This window comes from Strongylocentrotus purpuratus, unplaced genomic scaffold (genome assembly GCF_000002235.5).
Source record: "Strongylocentrotus purpuratus isolate Spur 01 unplaced genomic scaffold, Spur_5.0 spur5_scaffold_1, whole genome shotgun sequence".
NCBI lineage: Eukaryota > Metazoa > Echinodermata > Echinoidea > Camarodonta > Strongylocentrotidae > Strongylocentrotus > Strongylocentrotus purpuratus.
The window spans coordinates 20,849,135-20,875,826 of record NW_022145594.1 but is presented as its reverse complement, the minus strand read 5'-3'; the positions used below and the strand labels follow the sequence as shown (position 1 = coordinate 20,875,826).

The window sequence follows — 26,692 nt, the reverse complement described above, 5'->3', positions numbered from 1 at the left end:
GGGGAGAGGGAATCCAAGTATTGAAGGGGAGATGTAATAATGAAAAGGGAGTTGTTCAACCTGTGTGGGCGAAAGGTAGATATACTATGTTCTTTTAGAAATAATTAAATAAAAGGAGGATTGTAAATGAGCGATCAGAATCGATTTCAGAGAGAAAAGTGATGGTTGTATCTAGAGATCATTGGTAATGAAGGCATTGCTGAATTTGTGTATCGAGGGAATGTGTGGGTTGGTCCAAGAAAATGATAAGAGAAACGGGGCCATATGTCCGGATTGATTAAAAGATGATACAGATGTAAAATACCTACAGAGATTTGAATAGAAAGGTAAAGGGACATCAAATGAGCCTGAAGAGATGAGATTATTTCAGGGAAAGGAGATGAGATTATTTCAGGAAAAGGAGATTGAATTACTGAATAAATGAGATAAATCCAGATAGATGAGGATAGAAAAAAAAATAAAATAGGAGAGACAGAAAGACAGAGAGAGACAGAAGTAAGGGCAGTAAGGGGAGTAAGGGGGAGTAGAGAAGGAGAGTGTGGTGAGGGGAAAATATGTGAGAGAGAGAGAGAGAGAGAGCTAAAGAGAGGAAGGGTGAGAGAGAGAGAGAGAGAGAGAGAGAGAGTGAGAGCAGATAAATTCATTTGAGCAGACATATTTAATGAATTCAACATGGAGACATAGAGAGATGGTGTTAGAGAGAAGATGCATGCTTGAGTAATGAAGATCATTAGATGCTGTTTAAAGCAATGTCTGCAACGCGAGCAAGCGAGGGAGCCAACCAAACGCAGAGCTCCCCTCCCCATGGTTGAATACAAGAGAAGACTATCGCCCACGCACATCCAGGCAAGCGAGGGGGAAGAGAGAGAGAGAGAGAGAGAGAGATGGAGATGATGATGAAGAAGATTCTAGGTTCAGAAGTTCATCCATGTTGTTTCTCTCACATCACTCCCTCTCTCTCTCTCCTCCGATCGTAACGAGTGGGAGGCGTACTTTCCCTCGCTCGTCCCTGCTTTACATGCTAAAATGACAAGTCTTCACATCCTCTCTGCATCCTAGATTTGTGGCTTTTCTTCCCTTCTTCTCTTAATCTTATCAGAAGCACTTTCTCCCACATTTCTTGTTAAATCTTTAAATCCTCTCTGCAAAATGACATTTTCTTAATTATCTGATAGAATTTAAATTTGAATCTGTAATTTGTTATTCTCTCTACATTCAAATTCTTTAAAATTTCATGAATTACAAATTCAATTTTGATTTTTTTTTTCTTCTTCCCTTCTTCAAATTCTCTCGACCAGTCAATCTGTAACTGGATTTGTCTTCCCTCTTTATACATGCGCTTTATACTTATCTTCTTCCGAATCTTCCCCTAAAATTCTTTCCCTACAATAAAATTCTTTCAATTCTCATCGGATTGAAGTTGGTGAAGTACAGTTAATCCTGAATTATATACCAATGCAATCGAAACAGAAACAGAAACAGATAGCACTTTTTATTCAGATTTGTCTTCACTTGAACTTACATTCCAGAAATGAAATATTTTTCCTCTTCTTACAAGCACTTTACACTTTACTTTCACCCCCTTAAATTCTTTTTCTACAATAAAATTATACATCTTGAAGTATTTTAAATCATTTTAGTATGACTACTTCCTTTTTCCTCTTGAACTTACACTCTGATATCGAAATTCTCTTCCCTATTCTTTAAAGCATCTTCCTTTCACCTTTTCCCATTTAATTTTTCCTCTAAAATTTCATTCAAAGCATCTCAAAGGATAACATATTCAATTAAAGACTTGTCAATCTCTCTTTTAATCAGTGATAATTTGTCTAGTTTTCCTGGCTCTTCTTAAGAGTCTCTTCCTTACTGCTGCACCTCCCCCCCCCCCCCCCCCCCCCCCCTCTTGAGGTTCCGTCCACATTATTGATTTACATTCCTTGTGTATGTGTGCTATTATTAATGATCATTCATCACATTTCCCTTCCTATTCATTATTCATTGACTCTTCTTTTTTTTTGGTCGCAGATATCGGTCGGGTTACTGGCATTTTTTTCAAGGGTGACGAGTTGAAACCATTCTTGATTGCGAATGAAGCATGATAAAATACTTCCTGCCATTTTTACGGTTATCTTTATTTTATCACCAAGTTTCATCCTGCCTCTCTTTATCACCAAGTCTCCTTATCTTTATTTTTCTCTTTTTTTTTTGTCTCTAATGATGTGTTCTTAATTCTCTTTCTCGGCCTCATTTTCTGTTTTGCCCCACCCCCTTAAAAAAGAAGAAGATCCTTCTTCCTCCATTTGTTTTATCTCTGCCAATCTCTTTCATAAATCACAACTATGTTCGTACAAATTTGAGACATTTAAGAAGTAGAGATAGAGAAACATGTACATGCAGAGGAGAGAGAGAGAGAGAGAGAGGGGGGTGGAGGGGGACAGATAGAATACGGTACTGTAAATTGAAGAAAGTTGTGACTTCAAATAAATGATGAATATCTTATTTTTACTTCAATAAAATGTTCTTGATCTTTCATTCATTAAGGCCTGCCGGTTTATGTAAATGAAACTTCTGAAAAAAAGACATGAGTTCTCGTTTTCCTTTTGTGCAAATATTGAAATTAGTTTCATGTGACAACAAAATGAAACAGAAAACAGATCACTTTCATCATCAACTAAACTGCTACCAAATATTATCAATAAATCAATACTAATTGGCAAGCAATTATCACTTTCATCTTCAACTAAACTGCTACCAAATATGATCAACAAACTGTGACAAGCAAGTGTGTATTCATATAAACTAGTGAGATAACGTTGTAAAGAGCTATCACTTTCACAGAATTGAGCAGTTGATAAAAAGAAAGAAAAAGAAAGTACCACAAAAAGAAAGAGAGAGATGACACGCCCATCATAAAAAATAATCCATCTGTTTAATAATGTGATCTATTGGAGACAGAAGGACATTAACTATATGCAAGTGCTATCAAATAAATTTATTACTTAAAGTGTACAAATCACCTGAAAAGAAAATTTGAATATAGTTAGAATATATAAAATAAACCTTTAAAAAAAGTACTTAAAGATAAAGGTGAGTTCTTGTTATGCGATTGCATTGTGAAAGAAAAGGTGTGGAATGGATCAGAAACAGTTGATCATGTAGCATGTAAGTATTGATGTGCACTGCAAGGTTCTAGAGTCATCAAAATCATAATGAATTTGGCCGAGTCTTGGTAAAGTAACAAGCACTGTACACAGAAAGCTATATATGGGACAACACACATGGTGTCGGGGCTAGTACTACCTTCATTTCCTTGTCTTTCTATGCTCATTACTCAGCCAGTATACATTTTCTTCCAAAATTGATTGGCACGTGTCATTTATTTGTAATCTTGAACATTCAGTGTTAGTTTTGTTTGATTCTGTGGGAATTATTTTATTTATTTTTTTTACCAGAACTGGAGTTTATCTTTAACCTGGCATTCTATAGGTAAACGATTAAGGAGTATGAAGAAAATTAAGGATAAGAATAGAAGGGCAAAAGTGTGTATCTGAATTTGGTTCAATGCACCCCCTAATTTATGTGAGTGTGTACACGTACATTAACTAGTGCACTCAACAAAAAGTTTTACTGTTCCATGAGAATGTATTGAAATTGCAACTGCTATGTTTAGAATTAATATTTGAAGCTCATATTTTGAAAACATCCTAGCCATATGAAACCCCTTAATACCACAAGAGCAAAAACTGTTTTGTTGTTGTACAATTTAATTTAATCTAATAATAATAATAGTTCCAATAATTAATAATATCTAAATATATCAATGTTTTTCCTAGAATTCTTTAGAGTTTCCTGGAACTAGATCGCTCATTGCTTCCGTCTATTTTGCCACAGCAGGCAACGCAAACTTTCATATTAGTTCTTGAATTGACCGACATATTTATCTCGACTGAAATATTACTAGAGTAATTGCATTCGTTTTCATTAACATCATCCTAGTTCATGATGTCACAGATGAAACAGTTCCATCTTGTTATTCCCTTTTCCCACTGCCCCCCCCCCCTCTACGATACTAGTAATCTAAAAAATACCTTGTTTACAAATTACAGCACCATTTTCGCCTTTCCTTGTTTTTAACAAAGATTCATCTTTTTTCACTTGATTTCTTATCTTTATTTCTTTCCTTATTTTCTATTTTTACTGTAAAATATCTTGTATGTGTTTATTTCGAACTCAAATAGAAATGAAGCGATTATATAGATCTTAAGAACAAAGATCCACCGATTTAACACGTTTGTTACTATTATTATCACTAGTGCTTTTGATAATCTCATCAAAAATAGCTTTTTCTAAAATATTCACCCTTTCCCCCAACCATAACAAAAATGTTGAGCTAGAATAGAACAACAACAAAGATACAACACAGATGCATTATTTTTTGTTTGTTAATACTTGAAATTCTCTTTTGTTTTCGGCCTGACAACCTCTACAATATCTTGTTGACTGTACCGTACACTGCACTTTTTTTGTCCAACCATGACCGAGAAATTGAACTAGAATTAACACACTGACACCCTTATAACAAAGAACCAGTCGATATTTTTTGATAATAATACAGTATTATCGCGCATCAAGCCCACCCGAACACACATATGACAAGGTGTAACACTGCCTTGAACAAATCAATAAGGTGTTCGGACGGACAAATAGATGGGTTTGTTCCCAATATGTCCAGCTGTTGTGTGTTGATATGGTCAATATTACATGGTTGACCGTTGAGTGACCTCTCAGCTGTTATGGACATGACCTAGAATTGCTTTACATATGCAATGGAGTGATAAGACGTGTATTGTTTTCAATTCTACTCTCCAATATTTGTTTTAAGATAGTTGTTTGAAAGACAATTTCTGACATCAATTTTAATGAATGCACATGTTATTAAGTGTAATATATTTAATTAAATAAAGAATCTCACACTGGAAGTCCTGTGTGTCTTTTTTTTTCTTCTTCCCCTCACTATTTTGATGGAAATACACAAAGTTTTAATGATATTAGATATTTATAATGAGATGCGATATAACAAAACAAATGCAGTGTGCTTGCCAGCCCCAAAAGACCGAAAATTCAAAGAGCAATTGCATCATATTATGTAATACTGTCTGGGATTCACTCATTGGTTTACTGTGCATTTTTAAGAGAGGGGGGGGGGGGGGATGAGCTGCCTAGTCTTGAAATTGAAGCATTTTTGTAATTTAATAAATACACAAAACTGGTCCCCGCATATTTACATTTTTTGCTTAGCTATTGGAAGTACCTAATGTTAAGAAAATTTTTATTAAAATTGGTTTGATATATGAAATAAAGCCTTCTATTTTTCACCAAAATGAGTCTTTACATGAGCAATGTTGAAACAGAGCCTGAAACTCTAGACTAGAGTTCAAACAGAGGACAAGGGAAAAACTGCATAGTACATGTACACATGCAAACATATGAGAAATAAATCATGAGTGCTTGCATGTGTGTGTGTGTGTGTGTGTTTACCTGAAGGGTTTCCATTCATAGGCAATGGTGCAGTGCAGGTTTTCAATGGCGACACACAGACACACAAGCCATCACAACACACAAAATACTGTATATGTGGGAACGTAGGTAGATGCCCACTACATCATCTGCACATGAAGGTAATAATATCGTGGAGTTTCCCCCTATGTCAAATTGCAGTAGATACATGTATGAAAGGATAATACATTAGGATAATGACTTGGGGGCCCGGATTTCCAGGAAACCCAAGCGATTAGTGATAAACTTGACCCGTTTTCTTCGTTTCCAGGGGTTTCACAAGACCAGGGGTTCATAAACAATGATCACAGTTTGTGGGAGGGTGAACTACTGCACTCATCTCAAAATCATTATCTTAGAGTAGATAGAATTAGTATAAAGCTTTTAAAATATAATATAATAATATTAATAGATAAGTTATCAAATTGCAATATAAAGAAATAATCATAAAAATCTGTCTTTTCAGTTTTGGTTGAATGCTGCAACTAAATGTGGTGGTGGTGGTGGTGGTGGTGGTGGTGGTGGTGATGGTGGTGGTGGTGGTGGTGGTGATTATGGTGGTGGTGGTAGTAGTAGTGGTGGTGATGATGATGGTATTATGGTGGTGGTGGTGATGATGGTAGCAATAATTATCCCTTGAAACCAAATCCAAACCTCATCCAATGTCTTTCTGACAACAAATCGTCTTCTACCAGATGTAGCAATAAGCCCTAAATTTTTTTAAAGTCTTAAAAGCCAAAGAAATTTCTTGAAACCTGAACTAAAAGCAAAGCGAAGCGAATCTGAAATTATCATGCTCATCTCAAAGAAAGGTTGCTCTATTTATACAAATGAAAAAGGGGGGGGGGAGGGGTTGAAATAAATAACAAACAGCTTGAATCGATAGGAAACAATTCAAGGAACGACTACTTAACAGAGATAGTCGGTTATGAAACCAAAGCCCTCCCTCAGGCATCCAAAATAAAACAGACACCCAAAATAAAACAGACATTAGCAGGAAGAGCTGAGGGGTACAAAAAAAAATCCATTGAAATACAAAACTAACACCGGAAATAGACTTGGATTCAAATGAGATCCTTCCGATTCTATCTTCTCTTTTCTTCATTTCGCCATCTGAATGGTTAGAGAGCATTCCCTCGTGAATCCGCGAGCAGTAGGCTATGAAATAATTGCAACCTTGGCAGAGCGGACTAAAAATAGGCCCCATTAAAAGTCAATTCCTAGCTTGGTTCGCTTTATCAACACTTGAAAGAGGGCTTGCTCAGCAAACAAGAACGATTTTTTTTTTTTCTGATTTGAGTGGAAAATAATTTTTTTAATAAGAAGAACAAAAAAAAGAACCGATGCCACATTTTTTTATTTATCCTTGGAAATATAAGTGAGAATTATTTGAAGACATAAATGTGTAATTGAAGAAATAAAAAATTGTGTTGGCCATATCTCTGGTGACTAACTTCTACAATTCAAGTCATAACACCTACATAATAATAGTAATAATACTCAGTTTTCATATAGCGCTTATATCAATCACTAAGTGCTTCCAAACTTCGAGATCATTACCCCGGCTTCAGCTGTGCTGTCATTACAACACTCTAGCAAACTCATGTAGGTCTAAGCAAGAAACATAGTCTCCATTAATGAGCGATTATTAACGAGCGATTATAAGTGAGCATCAAATTATCAGATCTATCCTAAAGTTTATTGGAGATGATTGCTGAAGAATTAGAAATGACAATGTAAAATAATTTATTTCATGGCTATCTTTTTCCCTTGAATTCAACATTCTCAAAACACCACCGCAGCAATATCGCCTGTTTGGACTTTGGAGCAAGAGAAGCGTCAACTCATTGTAAAAAAAATTTGAAGTGAATGCCCTTCCGGCTTTAGACAAGACCTTAAAGAAAGTAAACATCTATTTTGACACTTATCTTGCAGTTAATCAGTGATAATTGACGGGAGAACCATCATGACAGTATGAAAATAGATGTCTTGTGCAAAATGTCTCACTTTTTTATAAATATTATACATTGACAAAACATCACGACCTAGCTATATAAAAAGAAAACCTTGTGTCCATCTAACAAGAAGGAGGTTTGCATTGATTGACTGGACGCGATCGCGGGTCGTTGTTTTGCCACCGATGTCTGCGACCCTGTATAATTGGCGGAAAGACCGGATCGGTGCGGTGGAGCGTTCATGCCCAAAATAACATCAGAGAGACCCGAAGGCGATCTTGACCATTACATACTTCCGGCCGGTTATGTCATGTCCAGTGCAACGACATGACAATCTAGACTCCGGATTAATTTCCGTTGACCGTAAAGATAGAGAGGAAAGATCCAAAGTTAGGTGAACTAACTTCTTGAGTATTTTTTCTTTTCTTCAACCAAACCTGCTATTAGTGTCCACCTGTATAGAAAGATCACCTGTCTATAAAGACCACATATTTGTTGTTTTCCATTAAATACTATTTCTTTCATACTTGAATAATATTTCTCACTAAAATCTTTCCTGGAGGGACCAGTACCTAAGGACCCCTTGCTCGTAGAACCTTCATTTTATGTCTCCCTTGAGCGATCTTTCAATGCAGGTTTCGCTGCACAATGATACAATCACCCAAATGTTCATAGAGTACATTTTGAATGTGTCAACCTTGTTTTAAAAGTGACCACCTGTATAGACAGGCCACCTGTCTTCACCCCTCTCCCTTTCCCTGCCTTGTGACCGAGCCCCAATATTTAAATTGACACAATCATACAACTTACTAGAAACGTTATTACATGCTGACTACTATTCAGCATGTTCATATCTACTAAAGATCATGTACACAAAAGGGTTTTCTTCTCAGTGTGTGAACGTTTTATACAAGTGTTAACAGCTGTCGTACAGCACCTGCTCCTCAGACAATTGCTACGTACCTATTTCCTACACTAACCAAATTTCTAATTCAAATTTCAATCCTAAACTCAACACCTAACCCTAACCCTAAACCCCAACTGCATCTAGGCATATACCTTTGGTGAAATAAAGCCCAAACAATCGTTGCAGGAATAAATGTTGGGTCACGCGTAATCTAAAGCTTCTTGTTGCTATTACACAACAAGTGATTAACTTTAGACATGCTACTTCCGTTTATAAATCTCCTAGAACAGTGGGTCAAAGACTCTATAGGAATGCACACCTACATGTTGTGTTTGTATAGCTAGAGATTGAGACACTTTCAATTAACCTCGCTCTAAAAACACACTTTCTCCTTCCGTCTCCACGCTTAACCCCGGGTTTTAAATCTTTAATTTCATAACGACGGTCGCAATAGCTTTCGATAACGTCCACTTTGTCTCGCGCTCGCATACCTGCGCCTCTATCTCCCTCCTGCGTTAATTAGCGAAACGGGGGAGGCTATTTCGGTACATCCGGCCAGATTTGCTGTGGCAGCAAATTTTGCGCTCGACTCGGCCCACAGCTGATAGGACAGCTGACAGCACAAGTGTCGTCCAGTCCTCATCACCCAAAGCAATCATATTCTCCTTATACTTTTTGAATATTTCTTATTAAACTGCTGTGCAGCGTCACCTTTTTAGTGGCATTTAAAAATATCTTTGGATCTGAAAATCTAAGGATGAAACACTATAATAGCTTCTCTTAACTGCTGTTCAGTGTCAACTTTTGAGTGGCATTTGAAAATATCTTTGGATCTGAAATCCTAGGAATTAAACACTATACATACAAGAGCAAAAATCACAGGAAATTTTGAGTTCATTTCTAATTCTGTACATTGTGCCCTCCATGAAGAAGAACAATTTAATTGTACATAGTACGTTCATACATGTTACCATCACATTCTTTAAATTGACAACATGTTGTGCAATGTATAATCATTATTTGTGTACAAATTGGTGATTTCTATTTGGTTGAATTGAATGACTTTCATTCACATTGGTTCATTTCATGTGCATTAATTTTGTGAATGATGTAGGAGTGGAAAAAAAGAATAATTGATGCCAATTTGAAGAGGAAGTAGTGATTTATTTGGGCTTTAAAAATACTGTGAGCTGGTATGGCCTAAAGAGCATCCGGTATTTGCTCAGGTTTATTGACTTGCCTCCTAATCTAATCCTCGTATCAGATACAAAATATAAGAATTTATCTAAACTGTTGAGTGTATATATATTAAGCTCCTTAGATATCAATTGGATTTCTCAATGGATTTCTCCAGGCAAAATCATTTAAAAGAATTAAATCTAGTGTACATGCAATAGATTTACTTATTTAGAGAATATACATGTATGTTCATTATTTATTAATGTGCAATTGTAGCATGTGTATCACTGGCTACATTTTTCACTCAATTTTCACTGTTAATCTATTGAAGGGTTGAGAATGATAGAGGAAAGGGGATTAAAGAAGAGGAGGAAAAAGAGGAAGAGGAGGAAAATGAGGAGGAGGAGGAGGAGGAGGAGGAGGAGGAGGAGGAGGAGGAGGAAGAAGAGGAGGAGGAAGAGGAGCAGGACTCTCATAAACTCCTCCCTTGCTTCTTTTCTTCCCCATCTCTGCTTTTATCTTTCTATCGCCCTTCCAATTAATACATTTCATTATCTGATCTCTACTTCTCTCTCTCTCTCCATCTCCTTCTCTTCTGCTTTTCTACATGTAAATTGGCATCCTCTTGATTAATTCCTTCCGTTGACATTTCCAACATCCTCTTTTCCCTCCCCTCTCCCTCTCTCTCTCTTTATCTCTCTCCATCTCTCTCTCTCTCTCTCACACTCTCTCTCAAATTGAATCGTCTGGAGCGATGCATGCAGGCCTGTATGCAATTTGTGAATGGGCTGTAAATGGTTTCCGGACTCAAATTGATTCACCTCCGTAGAGCCGGTGGGTTCTATTTTTGGGGCGGCCACTGGTGAATTATGAATGCGATTAAACCCGTCTCCCAAACCAACTAATGGAAGGAAGCATGGAGGGAGGGAGAGGGAGGGAGGGAGAGGGAGGGAGGGAGGGAGAGGGAGGGAGGGAGGGAGAGGGAGAGGGAGAGAGGGAGAGAGAAAGAGAGGGAGAGGGAGAGGGAGAGAGAGAGATGGAGAGTGAGAGAGATGGAGAGTGAGTGTGTGTGTGTGTGTGTGAGAGAGAGAGAGAGAGAAAGAGAGTGAGAGAGGGAGAGAGAGGAAAATATTGAGAGATAGAGAGAGAGAGAGAGAGAGTGTGTGTGTTTGTGTAGAGGAAGATGCCTTGTACAAAAAAGACTAACAGAGAAAATGTCAGTGAAAGAGTCAGAAAGAAACCTTTTTTCCCTCCAAAAAACTAAACAAAAAACCTGTTTGTAATTCTTTGATTTCTAATAAGCCTTTTGCTATTTAAAGATACACGTAGTGACAGGTCTGTAAAAATGAATAGATATCAAGGAGTTTTCTAAGTATACTTGATCACAACAAAAGACCAATGATAATCCTTAAAGATCAAGACAGAGAGAGAAAGAGAGAGAGACAGACAGACAGAGAGAGGAGAATAGACATGAAAAAAAATGAAGTTAAAACAGAAAAAGAAAATTCAATCCGATTCAACAATTGCACAGGTATTCCCCCTTTCAAGTTTTTAGCATGCTTGCTTGTTTCCACGACGATGGCATTTATGACGGCGCCAAACCCTTGCCGTATATTTAAGTGAATAGCTTCCCTACTGTCAGATATCATTAGGTACTTCCAAACACACAACCACAATATAACAATTACGGTTGTCAAATGATTATCCATTTTCTGTAAAGGCTTTTAGTTTTATCTGTTTTTCTAAAGGGATATTATCCCCTATAAATTAAAGGTCATTTTTGTAATGTTATCAAATTAAAGGGCAATACATATGAGATATCAGAAAGTCAGAGAAATTCTTGACTCGGCCAATTTGAAAAGCACATACCTATCGTTATGATAACTTTAAAAAATTAATAATTTTCTCATATTTTGTTTGATTTAATTTTGATATTCTTCTTCTCTGATATTTTTGCAGTCCTCTTCAATAGTTTGCTATCAAGGTTGGATTTCCATTTAATAATGTCTTTGTGAAGTGCCTAGTTACAATTATTTCATGCACCTGTTACCAAAACTTGTATTTGAATGTCTTTTGTATGATGTATGTGTTGCTAGGTAGGGCAAGCCATGTTTGTCCTACCTAGCAACAATCAATGTACCTCCATTTCGCATTCAGACTGTTAAAATACAATAAAATATAACAGGTGAATGTAATTAAATAGATTGTGGCCATAAATTAAACTTGTATAAGTTTGAATATGTTTTGGAAAAGGCTTATTGGCGACATCTATGAACAATAACTTCAATAAGAATCTAACCAATCTTGACCAATCTTGATTTCTGGCATATTTTATCACTTAATATTATAATGTATGTATTGAAGATGTAAATGTAGGAAGATAGCAGGTCATAACTTAAAAAAGCATATTGCTCTAAGACTACATACAGTGTACACTATACTTTGGCTTGCAACTTTCTGTCTAGCATTAGACAATTATTTCTCTTAGGCCATTATAAAAATTGTCTGTTTGGAGCCAAAAGGGTGCAAGCTCTGCCTCCCAGCTGACGTATCGTTGTTAAGTAACCCCTAGCAATGACCACCAGATAACCCCCATCTCCAGGCACCCTCCCCGCCCCCTGCCACGCCCCCCTGCCATGCGGCCATCACATCAAGGCGCTGTCCATAAGAGGCCAAGTGCTGGGGTCCAATCAGAGGGAGCTGGTTATCCTTTCTTCTCCACTACGATGGCATTCAGAGTATGCCAAAGTTGTTTGAGATGGCATCCCGGTCTTCCTTCTACCAGCTAGTCTGAGAAACAAGACCCTGAGTGCTGGACTTCAGCTTTTAGAATGGCGCTGGTGAGCATTTTCTGTTTGCAGTGATTTAACAACATTTGGTGCTCCTACATTTGCTTTAGTATGAACTGCTCACATCTTTATTTCATCAAAAGTGTAGGGATGGGGTTGAAATTAGGGTAAGGGAAAAAAATTATATAGAGGAGCAGAGAGCGATTCAGGTCTGGTTTAAAGCTCTGAAAGAGTTCTACAGTAGTAAAAAGATTTAAAAAATAAGACTTTATAGCAAAAAGATTTAAATATCTTTGCAAGAAAATCACACTTACAAAACACCAAATGCTAATAAAGGCATTGTTTAACAATGTCTCCAGTTTTACAAATCAGAGAGATTGCGCTTCAAAATTATCATGAAATGCCTCAAAAAGTAAAAATCTTTGAGTGATGGGTTTTACCATATTCATTTTCCACGATAGACTGTAGTGTTATATAAATCATCGGAATTTTTTTTTTTGAAATTTTAATTTCCTATCATAATTGTCTTGATAATCAGACAGGCAAACGGCTTGTAGAGTCATGGGATTCCTGACGGACCTAAATGTTTCTAATTATGATTGTAGCATGAGCTAAATCCAGGATTTTGTTTCATAATCTGAGACAAAGTTACCCAATCCCTTTAAACGATGCCTTTAAAGAGGTCCTAGTTTTTTTGGGGGAGGGGGGGGGGGGACACTGGCTAGGATTAAAGTAAGGTGTAGTGTTGGGTTCAGAGGTGAATTAAGGAATTTCGTTTGGGTAGGAAATGTACCTGTACCTCGTAAGAAACGAGGTCAATGGGATAACTGATGACATGTTATCAGTGTAATGTAACCGAATGTTAATCAAATTACATACCTTCTGTGTTGTTAGGTTGGACAAGCCATGATGTTTGCCTTACCTAGCAACAATCAATGTATGCGATTCCCAATACCGACTATTGACACATGATTATTTGTAACAGGTGAATGGAATAATTTGTGAGGAGGCTCTGGATTTGTGAGGAGGCTCTGGATTTGTGAGGAGTCTCGAGATTTGTAACGAGGCGAGAAATAATTTGTAAACACGACAAACCACACAATGTGGTCAATTGTCGAGGATGAGTTAACAAAGATGTATGCGCTAAATTTGATTTAATTACAAAAATGACCTATTACTACCTTCTATAAACTGATTTTCAGTGACAAAAATAGATTTAAATGATCTGAAATAGAATAGACTTCCAATAAGTTTCTGAAAGTTGTACTTAAATCAACTGAATTTTGATGAAATAAATGAAAATGTTAAAAACAGAATAAATTTGGATTGTACTACCAGTACAACTAAACAGAATAAAATCTTCAGCTGCTGTGCAAAATTAATGAAAATGATCAAAAATACAAAATAATTGAAATTTATCAGAAGTAACAAAATACAGGAAGTACTTTGTATCAAAGCTGCTGTACATCTATTCATTAGCAAAATAAATTGATTAAAAGTTTTGGAGAATCACCTTGGGGGTGGTTGTTTTTGTGCAAGATTGCGTGTGCTTCCATCTCGATTAGGAGCTTCCATATTTCATTCTACGGACCATCAATTTTCATCTGATTTCCCATCAGTCTTTGCGCCACCATCGATTAGGCTCAGACCACTCGTCAGTGAGGGCGATATTAAGCAGTAATACCTCAAAGATTAGACCACGAATAAGGAGCTTACCGTATTTAAAGCGTCCTACCGGGAACGTCTTCATCCAAGAAATATATGGCAACGAGAACATCGCGAAAAGTGTGTTTTGTCTCTGAGTTTTGCTTGATTTTGCGTCATTCACTTCTCACCTCTAAATCCTCCTCTCCCTTTTCCCTTATTTTCGTTTCACTCCTTCCTCACTCTTTTTTTAATCTTTCTCTTTTATGTCTCTCGCTCCCCTTCTCTCACCTCTTTATTCTAGCTTTTCACACGTTCCCCTTTTCTCCCTATTCTTTCTCTTTATTTTTATCCTTTCTTTTACCTTTTCATCTTTCATCTCTTAATCTATCTCCTTCATCTTTCTCTCCCCCTTCTATCTCTCATTCGTCAATTTCTTCCTTTATCTTTTCCTCTTTCATCTCTCTTCCCTTCATCTTTCCATCCCCACTGCAGTGTTCCTGTCAAGCATCTCATCCCTTCCTCTTTTTTTTTCTATGTGTCTCTGTGTGTGTCTCTCTGCATCTCTGTCTCTCCGTCTTCTCTCTCTCCCTCTATCTCCCTTTTTCCGTCCCCATTCTACCCATTCTCTTTTCAATCCTCTTCCCTCTCTCTCTCTCTCTCTTTCTTTCTAGCATAATCCCAGGGAGGGAGGGAGGGTAAATCTCTTTGACTGCTAGCTCTCTCGCTGACGTCACGAGCCACCGTCAGTTTGAACCGCGGTCCAGGTATGACGTCAAACGCTTTATGATGTATCTGCCTGGTCGCCGTGGCGATGGCGTCATCGGGAGTTGAAAGCTTGTCAGGAATGTTTAGGACGTATTATGTCTTGTCTTGTCTCTATGTATCGTCTGGCTAGCATTTCTTGACAGCACCCAGCTCACAACGTCATAATACTCAGTGTACTATCTACATAATACCAAATCCATTTGGCCCATTACATTTAAATGATGGGAGACCAGCGAGTTCACCATATATGGCAGTCTGCTATAGAGATAATAATTCTCACCAATGCTAATTCAGCAGGCAACTTTGAATACTGACAAACAGTATTCTTTTTTGTCTATGGAAGCTCTCTTGGGGAATTAATATAGTTTTTAACTATTTATATCAAAAAAGGGATAAACATATCCAAGTGTGCAGAAATAGGTGTTTTTCTGTTTCCCCTCAAATTTTGTTGGTTATGTTTTTCAGAACTAAACAAAACTACAGTGTACCATGTTGCTCCCTTTTATTGGTAAACTGCTAAACCCAAGACAATAACGTATGATTGTCAGGTACCCATCTACACCTGGGTGGAGAGTGACAAATGTGGATTAATGTCTTGCTAAAGGACCTTGGTGCCAGGCTGAGGTTTGAACCCTCAACCCTTGGATTAAGAGTGAAGTGAATGAACCACTATACCACAGTAGCACCATGAACATGTTCATTGCAAAGAGGTAGTCTATCTATTCTTTTATGGTGTTCATTTAGTTTTGTTTGTTTGTTTGGGGCTGGTCAATTAGCTAGAGTAAGTACTATTCTTCACTTGTAAAAATGAAAATTGAAAGAAAAACTACAATGCAGAATATGAGTTACCAAGACCACAGATAAACAAGCCCAGTTCTCAAGCTCCCTAAAATCTTACTTCACAACCCATAGGTATTGTGTATCAGAGAAAAAATCATGGCAGTTACGTTGTCATCTAATCAACGATATAAGGCTAAATATTCAACCTACGTTAGCGAGGTTCTTTCCACTTCTTTTTTTGGCATAGCCGATTCTAAAATTATCCATATTCATCCAAAAATCGATACCATAGGTAATCTCTGTATTAGCCTACTCTGTATATGCCTCACATACTCTTCACGTAATCACAACGGCTAAAAACAACTTTTGAGAGATACTTTGACGCAACCTCACGACTGAAAAGTGCGTCACAAAAGCATCGGTTTTGGATTACGTTGCCATGACGTTTTGGAATGCGAGGGAAATATGAAAAACATCTTCCAGAGGGTTTAGTGGATCTTAGTATATCCATTCTATTCATGTGAATAGAATAGATTACCGGTAGAATATCAAAAGTATAGATTTGAAAACAATACACATCAATACCACTGGATATATTTGCAATATTTTTGTTCAGGGTTCTAGTTATTTTTTTCAGAGATCAAATGGGAATCTAAGTTGCATACATGATCCCTGTGTTTATATATTTTTTGTAATGGGAAGTGTGGAAATCAAATCTGGAGACCATATTGGATCCTATCTAAACTACAGCAGTTTTAAAATTAGATAAATTATTCCACCATAAATAAAGAACACTTTTTTATTTATCCACGCTTTGATAATGTCATCTACATTCCTGAACAAAGAAAGAAAAGACTCTTCTTTAGAGCTACATCCCCCTTTCCCCCACCTATTCTAGTAAACTCCACAGGACATACAACACAAGAAGTTACCAAAGGGTTGTACTCAGACATATCGTCTGTTTGGAACAGGAAGGGCGTTTACTCTGTGTTTACTAAAGCACATGAGTTAAAGATAAACTTGAGTTCTGGTAATGCGATTGCATTGTGAAAGAAAAGGTGTGGAATGGATCAGAAACAGTTGATCATGTAGCATATACTGTAAGTATTGGTGTGCACTGCAAGGTTCTGGAGTCATCAAAATCATCATAAATTTGGCCGAGTCTTGGTAAAGTAACAAGCACTGTACACAGAAAGCTATATACGGGACAACACACACGGTGTCGGGGCTCGTACTACCTTGATTTCCTTGTCTTTCTATGCTCATTACTCAGCCAGTATACATTTTCTTCCAAAATTGTTTGGCACGTGTCATTTATTTGTAATCTTGAACATTCAGTGTAAGTTTTGTTTGATTCTGTGAGAATTAATTTTCTTTTTTTACCAGAACTGGAGTTTATCTTTAATGCCCTTCTGGATCCAAACAGAACAAAAATGCACCTGTGACAATTGCACTAAGTTTTATTTCATCTAAGACATACATGTAGGGTTAGGAGTGCTATTGGGTTTTAGGAAGAGGTTTAGGGTTGGGGTTAGGGTTAGGAATCGTGTTTGGTGCAGGGTTGAAGAGTTGGTTAGTTCAGGACATTGAACTCAGAGCAGTACGTGCACCCACTCATCCAACCATATTTGTTAGTCTCGAGCATTGTTAGTACGATCTATAAAGTAGATATGATTGGGCTTATGTATATCCCCAATCTTACGCAGCAACTTGGGCCGGCTTCCACGGGCTTTGTTTTTCATGAATACGTTAAGCTTAATGCAGTCACTTGAATTTCACTGCTCAGCATTTGATATGATAATGCTGATAACTACCCCCCCCCCCCCTCCCCCCCCCCCACCCTCTCTCTGATATACTGAGGAAGTTCACAGAGGAGGCACGGTTAATGGTATTCTGTTAATAAGCAAAGAAGATTTGTCTTCTTCAACGAATGCTGGAGTACACCCACAAGTAATGTAGACTGGCAGACTTCGACAAGATATTTTTTCAGCTTCGTATTTGAAGGGGGAAGATTACAGGTTTATCTCCTCATTAAGTCACGGTTTTAGAGACTAGGGTTGTATCAGAGTGGGGGACACAATTTGGAAAGCCTCCTTAAATACAAACATGAATATATATGCATGGGAATGTATTGTGTACATGTGGTAGTCTTAAACACTAAAATACATTATCTTTGCAAACATACAAGAGCATGGTAAAAGATTAAACACAGTTAAAATCGTTATAAAAACAACAGCACTCCTACGCAGATAATTCACCAGACGGCATTCGCACACACAAAAAAATACGATTTGAGGAAGCTTTTTCAAAGAAAAACATTATTAACACATATTGGCAAGGCCAATTTCCTCCAGACAATCTTCTTCTAATCAGAAGAAAATCGAGGGGGAAAAAGTGCAACGCACAGACCTGGAAAAATTCATCATTCAAAGACAATAGTTGAAGAGAAGAAAGAGGAGGGGAAGGAAAGAAGGGGAAGTAAGAAAGAAGAAGTGGAAGAAAAGGAGGAGGAGGAGGAGGAGAGGGGGAGGAGGAGGAGGAGGAGGAGGAGGAGGAGGAGGAGGAGGGGGGAGGAGGAGGAGGAGAGAAGAAGAAGAAGAAGAAGAAGAAGAAGAAGAAGAAGAAGATGAAGAAGAAGAAGAAGAAGAAGAAGGAGGAGGAGGAGAAGGAGGAGGAGAAGGAGGAGAAGGAGGAGGAGAAGGAGGAGAATAAGGAGGAGGAGGAGAAGAAGGAGAAGAAAAAGAAGACGGCAAAGAAGAAGAGGAAGAAGAAGAAGACGGCAAAGAAGAAGAAGAAAAAGAAGAAGACGGCAAAGAAGAAGAGGAAGAAGAAGAAGACGGCAAAGAAGAAGAGGAAGAAGAAGAAGACGGCAAAGAAGAAGAGGAAATAGGGCTATATACCATAACGCTAGTATCTCCCCACCAACAGGTGTCCGGTACAAAAGATAGAAAGAATCTTGTCGCACTTACCTCGATTAACGAGAACGATACCTTGCCCAGGGTTAGGCCACTTTACTTGTGCAAAACCTGGACAGAAGGAAGAAAAAAGTGAATATTTGATAAGAAACATACTTTCCAAAGCCAAAGACAAACCATTTTTTCCCAGGTAAATAAAAGCTTTGAGCCCTTGGCTTAGCTTAGAATGGAAAGACCTGGGAAACTTCATTAAATTGATCGATTATTTAGTAAATGAATTCATTGACACACAAATATAATACACCATACATCACTGTCTAAGGCCATTAAAAAAGATATACATGCTTAGTGTCCCCGCCCGCTTCCTTTTGGGGGGGGGGGCGCCTCCTATTTTTTTATTTTTGTTGTAGACATTTTTGAATTTTTGAATTAAAAAACAAAACAAAAAAACATGAAAAACACTGCTAAAATGGATCTATTTCTGATTATAATAAAAATTAAAAAAAATATGTCAGCGGCCATCTTGAAAAAATAGTCCGACTGTCAGGGGAAATGTACCGAGCGGGTATTTTAAAGAAGAAAAAAAAGGAAAAAAAGGGCCTCCTCCTTCCTATTTTTCAAAAAAGCAGGACACAACATGTTTTTTATTTTTTATTTGGTCTAATATCGTCTAGTGAAACTGAGGTAGAAGGGCAACATTACTTAATTTTTTTAAATCTTTTTTTATATACAGAAAGTTATGCCCCACTACCTCTCAACAGATGATCTCATGTAACGATTCGCTCAATTTTTTTTTTGTTAACAAAAATATATGTTATTGATGATAAAAAAACATTTCATGTAGTGTGCTGATGGGAAATGGGTATGAAAGTGTAAAACTGTTTGTTTTCAAAACTTGTATTAAGCCATAGGGAAATATGGACATTTGATCTCTATGGTGAATAAAGACCATTGCTTAAAAAGAAAATGGTTCCTTGTTAAAGGAATTAAAAAGGAAAACATTGAATAAGTAAAGAAAGCTTTCAAAAGAGGAGATAAAGGATGAAAAAGTTATCAGATCTCCAGTCTGAGGGCCACCATGGTTTTTCCTTTTTTCTACTATTTCATTTGAAGTTATCGTATAAACTGAACATTCTCTGCCTTAGTATGTATGTTTATTTGCTTTTGCTGTGTATTTTCATAAAAATGAAATGAATAGACGAACAAACGAGTATAGATGTAGAATAGTTGTGTGCATGTAATATCAATACCTGTACATGTACATGTCGATACTATGTTCATAACAAAATAATTCAACGGAATAGTCATTATGTCATATTGTTTCAGCTCATCCTCCAGAAGTCAAACACAAGGGAAAACAAAGCCATGTGTCATATCATGTACAAATCACACGTTTATCTCCGTCCTAGCCGTCCCTCCAAATCTTTCCATTTGGCCTTGTCTCCCAGCGTTCATTTCCGCTTGGCACTTGATTCCCAGATTTGATACGGCTCGTTGGGCGCGTTATTAGAGACTTCCGCATCTCGTCGGATGCGAATATCGTCCCGATGCGCAACCGAGCAGTTCTAATGAAGCAATATACATGGCCGTCTGCCGACTGTGCATGTGCAGCTAGCTATCGTCTGCGTTGTCCTTTTCATTACCAGTCAGAGTTGTAAGTAATAAACGAAGTCGGAGCGTGGGATAATGGCGATACCAGACACACGGAGATCATTTATTTTGGAGGACTCTGGTATTTGTAGAAAATGGTAAAGTACAGGGTTGCATTGCAAAGAGAAGGGGAGCTCTAGTTCAGGAACAAATTAGGCAAGACCAATTTAAGTATCTTGGTTTACTTTAAATACTGTCTATGAGCAGTTCAAGAATAAGTCGGTCATGGGAGTATTATTTTTGTTTTAAAGTTTGACAGCTCCAAATTCACCTTTTATAGTTAATCAAGATTAAGCTCACTAAACTGTGATATTTGTATGTCTCTCTTTATTTCTCTCTGTCTCACTCTTTCTCAGTGCCTGCCTATCTCTGTCCCTCACCCCCTCCCTTTTCTAATGGTATATTTATTCAAAATCTTTCTTGAAGCTGCGAGGCTGAATTGTAAAAAATCCTTTGAAATATAACAAAATGCATGTAACACATAACAATACTGAACCCCTTTCTCCTTCTCTCTTGTTTGTCTGCCTGTCTCTGTCTCTCTGTCTCTCTCTCTGTCTCTCTGTCTCTCTCTCTCCATTTGTGTATGTCTCAAGGTCAGTCTGTATATCTGTCTCTCTCTCTCTCCCTATATGTATGTCAGCCTGTCTCTCACTCCCCCCCCCCCCCCCTCTCTCTCTCTCTCTCTCTCTCTGTCAGTCTGTATATCTGTCTCTCTTTCTCTCTTTCCCTCCCTATGCATGTCAGTCTGTCTCTCTGCCTGTCTTTCTCTCTCTCTCTCTCTCTCTCTCTCTCTCTCTCTCTCTCTCTCTCTCTCTCTTTCTCTCATTACCTACCTACCTACCTACATGTATCTATGTTACTTCTACACATCTAGACCTGATGTGAACACACCGCAAAATGCAAGTCAATAGGACTCAAAACCAAACAACAAATCTTCCAGATTTCCTCATATTCAGAGCAAACCTGTCCATGAATCTCCCTTTTGATCATAAATTTCACCTGCCAGGTAAGAAATCAAAACTTTGCAGATTAGAAACCATCAACTATCCAATCATATGGACTTTAATTGAGCACCAGTTCTTCAAATGTATATCTCCATTAGATGTGTACATGTTATAATATCAAATCCTTCATGTACATGTAGGTTTCTTTGCTCCTTCCTTCCCTCTTCAATTGCATCTTACTACTTTCTAGCATGTTCAATGCCACTGTTCATAATGGACCTAAAATTTAAAAAAAATGATGAGTGGTCGATAAACTGATAACAGAAGGAAACTTATGTCAATTGTAATATCGAGTGTTGTTTTTGTGTGTACTGTTTGAGGATTAAAGAGAGAATAATCTTAAATGTTTTACGGGATACTTTCCCCAGAATATCCCTTTTGCTGCTCGCCTCTGTATCCTTTCATGAGATTCCCGTATTCATTGAGTAATGGAAGGTCTGGAACGATAGACTACCCAATCGAGGGGTCGCCCCTCGCCTACCCTCATTCCAGTCACGTTGTCCCAGGTCTTGGTGGGGGGGGGGGGGCAGCTTCAACTGGAGTTCTACTTTCTTGGGAGCTGTCTTTCAATCCATCTCCTCTCTATTTACTCCCTTATCGTGTACTTGATACATTTTCACAGTTTCTATATATTCCTTACTTGTCTAACTTAAAGGGAAAGTCCACCCCCAAAATAAGTTTGTTTCGATAGAGGCAGAATAATAAGAAAATCAGGTGAGTGAAAGTTTGAGCAAATTCTGAATGAAAATAAGAAAGTTATGAATTATTGAAGTTGTGATCAATCAAATACAAATTGGCAACTCTGTGACTTATTATACGAGCTCTCCTTCATTTGCTTTGTGCATAATATTCCATAAAATCATGTTTTCTTCGTTATTGATGACAGAATATATATTTGTTCCTTGCAGGGGAAGTATAGAAACATATTTGCAATTATTATATTTAGGGTGCATGTATGGTTGAAATTTTTCTTGAGGGAAAATGAAAATTTTAGATTTTTTTAGTACTGAGCAAATGGAAGTTGAGCTCGCATGATACGTCATAGAGTTGCCAATTTGTGTTTGATTGATCACAACTTCAAAAATCCTAACTTCCTTATTTTTAATCGGAATTTGCTCAAACTTTCACTGACTTAATTGTTTCTCTCATTTTTCTACTCCTATTAAAACTAACTTAATTTCAGGGTGGACTTTCCCTTTAACATCTTCTCTCTCTCTCTCTCTCTCTCTCACCTTTATCCTCCCTCTCCTCAAAAATCTCTACTTCCATCTCTCAATTTTTCTCTCCCATCCCGTTTTGTCCCGTCTCCAATTTTTGTATCTATTCCATCTAAAATGAATCAATTTCTCTCCCCCACTCCCTCTCTCTCTATTTGTATCTACCCCATGTCGTCCTCTTGCCCAGTTTCTGATTCTTAATGCATCCTCTCCATTTTCTATCTCAATCCATTTCTCTCTCTCTCTCTCTCTCTCTCTCTCTCTCTCTCTCTCTGCCCTATCGCTCATTTTCTAGATCTACTCATCTCATGTTCTCTTCTCTTCTCTCCCTCTCTCTCTCTCTCTCTCCCTCTCTCTCATCTCTACCTGTTATCATCTGCTCATCTCCTGTGCCCACCTGCCGTGTCTAGGTGTGCTACACAATCAATTTCAAAGTCACAGAACGAACAAGGACATGGGTTCACACAGAGGACAAGGTATAAATTCTATCACTAACTATCCCTTCACTTAAGACATCGGTGATCACTAACATCGCCGACTGGTTAATCTTTATTAGCAATATCTAATTCAATCCATCTTTTACTGTTATTTTCTTTTAATACATTTTCGCAACACAAAGCCCCTCCCCATCTTTCTTCCCCCCTCTCTCTCTCCTCTGTCTCCCTATCTTGCTCTTTCTGTGTCTCTGTCTTTCTCTCTCCTCTGTCTCTTTCTGCCTCTGTCTCTTTCTGCCTCTTTCTTTCTCCTCTGTTTCTCCCCCCCCCCCCTCTCTCTCTCTCTCTCTCTCTTTCTCCCTCACTCCTTTCTCCCTATCTCTCCAACCCTTCTTCTATTCTCCACATTAACCCTTTTGAAAGTTCTGTGTTATTCCAGCGTGGATAATACACTTGAGGGGGAGGAGGGGGTAAAATACTTTTGTCTTCTCCCCCCTCCCCTCTTCCCATTGTTACCATCACTGCTTCTTCCATCCCCTTCTCCCTTCTCCACATCCGACAAAATCATCAGCCCTTCCCTAGCATGGAAACCATGAAATGGGGCCATATTTAGGTGAAATTGTGTTATTACAGCGTGGATAATATACTTGAGGGAGGGGGAGGAGGGGGTAAAATATTTTTGACTTCTCCCCCTCCCCTCTTCCCCATTGGGCAACTCTTCCCCCAGTTACCATATCTGCTTCCTCCATTCCTCCCTTGCATCGATAACATGAAATGGGGCCATATCTAGGAGGTGAAATTGTGCATTATTACAGCGTGGATAATATACTTGAGGGGGAGGAAGGGGTAGAATACTTTTGTCTTCTCCCCCCCCCCCTCCCCTAGTTACCATCACTGCTTCTTCAATCCCCTTCTTCCTTCTCCACATCTGACGAGAGCATTAGCCCTTCCCTAAGCCCTCATTCTCTCTAGCATGAATTACATGAAACGAGGCCATCTCAAGGAGGTGCAATCTTGAGACTTGGATTCCAAGAGCATCCAACAGACGGAGAAGCCGTTCTTATCATAATGAAATGCCCATGCCCACTGGATGAACCTAGCTGGCTGGCGTCTGTTATGCCTCCTGGTTGAACCTAGCTGACTATATTATGCAACTATCAGCTGATAGCTAGACAAGTTTGTAGTGAACGGCTCGCATGCGCCCCACTTGCAACACCAGGTATTCTGCTTGGTCTTTGAGCGCAGACCCCGATGCGGGAATGGCTTCCATAGCACGAGCCCAAGAGGGGGAAATAGAGATACAGAGGGAGAGAGGGAGAGAGAGAGAGGGAGAGAGAGAGGGAGAGAGAGAGAGAGAGAGAGAGAGATAGATAGAGAGAAAGAGAGAAAGAGAGAGAGAGATAGTAGACACAACAGACAGGTGCTCATCCCCTTTCCTCTCCCTCCGTCCTCTTCCCCCTCCCCCTCCCCCACCGATACAAAAGAAAGCAAATTTCACTCCGTACCACAAGAAAGTGGGTCACTATACACAGGTTACAGCAGAGAATCAGATAGGGTCTGAAAATGCAGCCTACATGCAGAAACTGCCTTTGAAATCAGGAGAAGGCCAATGTAAGTTGAGCAGAACTCAAGATACATGATGGATGGGCGATGCTAGCTACGAGGTGCGTAATGTTCGGGCCCAAACTTAGGGCGAGACTTCATTGACGAGGTGCATGCTTCAAACAGGTTTTTTATCAAGGGATAACTCACTGTTCATTTTCAATAGGCCCTACTTCTAATCATGAATATACCATCAACACATCGGTATAAATAGTCAAATTTGTTGATTTTGATAAAAGAATTTCATGTAACCATCCATATGAGGTCTCCATACTAATGTTGTTGGTGTATATTTCACAGGCCAGGATTGAAAATGTTATACACTGTATGTTTTCTGGGAAAATAAGAGGATGGAAGTTTAAAACATTAGTTTGACAGCCAAAAGAATCGAAAAGATAGGAACAGTTCCTCCAAAGTAGGAATGGTTGGCAACGATGGGAACTACATGAATGTAAACATATTCTGACCAATGATAAAGCTTGACATTCCGTTCAAATCATGTCTAAATGACACGTGTGAACACGGCCAACTTGCCTACTTGAGTGAAGCTCACATTACATAGACAATGACAGATATTCTACAAGTTCTCAGTTGATCCCATGGAACTTAAATACACTGTAAATATACAGAAAAGAATCGGATTTGACCTAGATGTTCCATTCATATGAGAATGCAGAAGTACTTGCATCAAGGGTCATCTAAGCAAATAAACTTCTGGAGGACAGATCTGGGTTTCCATCACAAGGATTGTCCTAGCCAGAAATAGGTTAAAGGTGACGAAAGCGCACCCCAGTTCTAGCAAATGACCTCTTGGTGAAAGGGGAAGTGATCCCCACCTAAAGTGGCAGGTGTGAACACATCAGGATTAAAGTTAATCTCTTTGTATGCCACACAAACAATCTCTCTGTGCCATACTGTATCTATGATGGGATAAATACCCAAGGATTTTAAATTTATTTTAACTGGCTCCAAAGCAAGATTAATCTGGACCAGTATTAAAAGGGATATAATGGAGCTACAGTAATCAAGATTGTAAGAGGGTAATTTTGCAATGCCATTGTATTGAGGGAAGCAATCTTTCCCTATTGTTGCTGATTGTTGTGCAAAAATGTGCAAGTGGCAAACAAGTGACAGTGCAGGGAGGTGAGGAGAGCAACCAAAGAGTTAATCCTGATCAAACACCTTGGCCCGAATTCACAAAGGAGGTTTAAACCCTCATTTAATACATTTCCCCATTGTTTAAAATTAGCGCAAATTAAGTGTACCTTGCCTTGCGAGCGTCTAATAGATGACCTCTGACTGTGGCGCGCTTATTTTGCACTAATTTTAGACCATGGGTTGTGTATTATGAAGAATTAACCCATGGGTTAAATTTAAACCTCCTCAGTGAATTCGGGCCTTTGAGTCTGAATGACTGCAACATAGATGAGGGTTTGATAGGGATAGCAAACGGGAAGAGGTGCGTCCGTCCTGTGGCAAGTATGAACGCGGCGGTATCAAGTGAAGTCCAAACTGGACTACTACAGATGGAATGTCATCTTCAATCACGGTCGCGGTGCTGAGGGATGAGGGAAGTTGTCCGAGAAGCTACGTGCCGTTCTCCCAGCTGGTCTCGTGATGAGAGGAGAGGCAGCCTGCAGAGGGGGGCCAATACTGACCCCTTGCTGACCCCAAGCGCGTGGCAGGGGTCGAGGGGCTGCCTGGTATTCTGCGGGCAAAGGTCAGCGTTGGTTGGTATCCCACTTGGCTTCGATGACGATGATACCATTAGGGTGATGATTGCTGTCTTTTGTATTCAAACATTGAAGTGCGTCTTCAAAACCAACTATTGGTTCTGACTCCTGGACAACACCCATGGCGCTCACGACCCAGGCAACGTGGGGCACAACTAGGGCATTGCTCCCAGGCAAGCATGGGGCAACTAGGGCAACGCTCCCTGGCAAGCATTCTGATAAGACACTAGCCCGATGTGGCCAGGCAATTAATCCCAAATTTTCTGTATCATGGTTCTAAGCTTAATGTTAGAAGAAGAAGACTGCCAAGAAAATCAAGAAGACAATTCTCCAGCAATTAAAATGTCCTTTTTAATGTCTATCTACAAAATTCTGTTTGGATTAGTTCATTAAATGATCTCCTCACGTTTGAACAAAGGTGGCAAACAAATTGTCTCGTGCTGTTTCGGGGGACGATATCGGTGATCATGTTCAAGAGCTCTATGAGAAAACAATCGATGTCCTGCAGGTCGGAATCTGTAACATGCAAATTGGCAGTGTAAGAGAGCTCGTGCCTTAA

At 38.7% G+C, this 26,692-nt stretch overlaps 1 protein-coding gene across 1 annotated transcript in view; it reads right to left on the bottom strand.

The window, feature by feature from the left end:
• Window positions 1–18,605, bottom strand: part of LOC757175 (dual specificity tyrosine-phosphorylation-regulated kinase 1A) — a 39,459-nt gene extending 20,854 nt beyond the window's left edge. The window contains exon 1 of the mRNA XM_030977806.1: window positions 18,548–18,605. The gene's annotated coding sequence lies outside the window, so the exon portion shown is untranslated. The remainder of the gene's footprint in view (window positions 1–18,547) is intronic.
• Window positions 18,606–26,692: the final 8,087 nt, after the last annotated feature.